General features: G+C 55.8%; 1 long non-coding RNA gene across 1 annotated transcript; it reads left to right on the forward strand.

Annotated features, from left to right (window-relative positions):
• Positions 1-6: 6 nt before the first annotated feature.
• LOC106899826 lies at positions 7-578 on the forward strand. The gene is made up of 3 exons (XR_001414089.1): positions 7-110; positions 340-386; positions 524-578. It is a non-coding gene; the product is annotated as an uncharacterized LOC106899826 (long non-coding RNA).
• The last annotated feature ends 1,987 nt before the right edge of the window (positions 579-2,565 follow it).

Genomic DNA, 2,565 nt, shown 5'->3' on the forward strand with positions numbered 1-2,565 from the left:
GGGGCGGAGCGCGGGCGGTACCCGCAGCCCCGGGAGCTTGGCGGCGGCGGCGGAGGGTCCCCATGGCCCTCCCGGCGGAGGCGGCCCGGCTGGATGGGGGCTGGCAGGAGGTGAGCGAGCCCCACCGACACCGGGACCCCCGGGGGTAGAGGCTGTCCCCTCTCCGGGGACACTGCCCGTCCCCTCCGTGCGCTCCCCTTCGTCCCCGGCCAGCCCCGCTCCGTGCCCTGCGGTACCGGCAGCCCTGCCCGCCCCTCTCCCGGGGGCTGCGGGCTGGGACCGACCCCCCGTACCCCCCGGTCCGTGTCGTGCTGAGCGGGGCCCCCTCCTTCTCCCCAGGTCTACTCGGCTCTCCAGTGGATACAGTTCACCATGGCCATGCTCAGGTACAACGCGCTGCTAAACCCGCGTCCCCGGGATGGAGTTACTGTTGCAACGATGATTTTCTCCAGAAAAACAGAGAAAACGCTTATCCCAGCGAAACAGATGTGCTCCCCTTCCAACCTGTGCTTTGTTTTCTCAGTGTTATAGGTTCCAGCTCAATTATTGCCTATGCCATCTTTCAAAATGTGGTGCGGTCCCCCGAGGTAAGGACTGCGCCTCCTTTGCCCTCCCTAAATTGGGGTGTCAGTACCTTGCAGGTGGGACACGCAGCCCTGGGTGGGTGAGGAGCTAGGCTAGGAGCAACTGCAGGTCTCAGGTTGTTGTGGTTAAACCTCGTTAAACAGCCGGGAGGGAGGCAAAGGGCTTGCCAAGAGTTTGGCACTTGGTCTGTGATATGAGTTGAAGGGACTAACCTTGAACTGCACCCACGCAGGGAGAAGTGGGTTCCTCAGCTGCCACTTCAGGGATGTCCTCCAGTCATTCCTGGGAATGCCCATCTGTTAGCGTGTCCTCCTCTCCAGGGCAAAACACCTGGAGGGCTGAGGAGCTGCATATGAAGCTGCTGAAGTGGAAGTTGAAGGTGCCCCTGTAGGAAATGCATTTACAAGTGTCCGTCTCTGGGTATCTCCGAGAAGTTTTTCCAGGCAGGTGCACTACTAAACCTGATACAACTCAAAGATGCTGCAAAGTTCAGACAAATAGAGGACAGGCTGAAAAGCAGTTTGTTGTGCAGGGCTCCACAGTGGGGCTTTGGAGGATTCACCCTGGCTGTGCACAGGAGCCATGAACATTTCTAATGCTGAAGTAGGTGAAGCTTGCAGGGTGCAAATGTCCCTCAGGGTGGGACCATCCACATGTGCACTGCAGATCTGACATGGATACAGTGCTCGGGACATCCCGAGAGCATCACACGTGTGGAACCCCACATGTCTGGGATGTACCAGATGTGGCTGGCACATGCACAGTGACCGTGCATGTGCCATCCCAAGCCTGCCAGGCTTTTTTTTGCTGTCCACACACAGTCCCTCTGTCTGTCCCCCGGGGACTTACCCAAGGGGGTGCATGGAGCTGATCTGTGTGAAGCTGGGGTTTGTTGTCCAGGATTTGCAGGTGTCTGGCAGCCCAGTCTCTGGACCAGGTTACTGCCATGAGCAGTAGGACAGTGGTAGCTATGTGGTAACCACATTGTGTTTGTACTTCCCTTGTCTTTGATAGTCTTTGTACATCGTGGGTTTGATCTGCAGCCCAGAGGACAGGACTTCTAGGGAATGCAGTGAGTTATCCTCAGAGAAGGAAGGCATGCAATCAAGCTGAACACTGACACATGGTTGGATGCAGCAGGGTGGGGAGGAGGACATCAGTGCAGGTTTGCAGGGCAAATTTGCAGCACTTAAAGCGTGCAGGGCAGCCTTGCTCTCAGGCAGCTGGCTTCCTGGAAATGCTCATCCCAGGACATTGAGCTGCAGAGATCTCCATGCATTCCCAGGGAGGAAGGAAGGTTGGAACTTCACCTTAAGTGCTGGGGTGGAAACCCTTCCCCAGTTTGTGCTGCACAAGGTGCATATCAAAGGCTCCCTCTACCACATCTCCTGCACCTGGAGAGCTCCAGACAGGTTTCTCTCCTGGGGTCCTCCACTCTGGTATGATATGGAGCTGGGTTTGGCAGATGTCCCGATGTGACTCAGCAGCCTCAGCCCGTTTACTTCCATGGCTAGCAGCCTGAATTACTCAGGAGCCCTTCTGCTATTAGTCATATGATGTGGCTGTGGCTTGGGAGCTGTCCTCTAGCTGCTTGTGAGCCACGCATGGCTCCAGGTCACAGATGGACCTTTCCTGCTCAAGGGAGCCCAGATGTTTCTGCTCAGATTATTACTGCAAATCCGGATAGGAGGGATAGCTACCAGCTGGAGCGACTTGTCTGCATCAGGCTCCCAGGCTCTTGTTCTGCTGCCAGGGGAGATCTGGTGCTGGTGTTTCAAAAGTGGCAAAATCTTCAGTAACTTCCCCATCGCCTTGTCCCCATGTTTCTGGTCGTAAGTGGAAATTTGTAAACAAAGGGGCTGGACGAGATCCATATCAAAGCTTGCCACAAACAGCTTATTCCCCAAGTCATGAGGCTCCAGGGTAAAATGTTTGAAAATAAACAGCTCTGGAGGCTGGGAGGAGAACAATGTTATAAAC

The sequence above is a fragment of the Calidris pugnax genome, unplaced genomic scaffold (genome assembly GCF_001431845.1).
Source record: "Calidris pugnax isolate Ruff unplaced genomic scaffold, ASM143184v1 scaffold32, whole genome shotgun sequence".
NCBI lineage: Eukaryota > Metazoa > Chordata > Aves > Charadriiformes > Scolopacidae > Calidris > Calidris pugnax.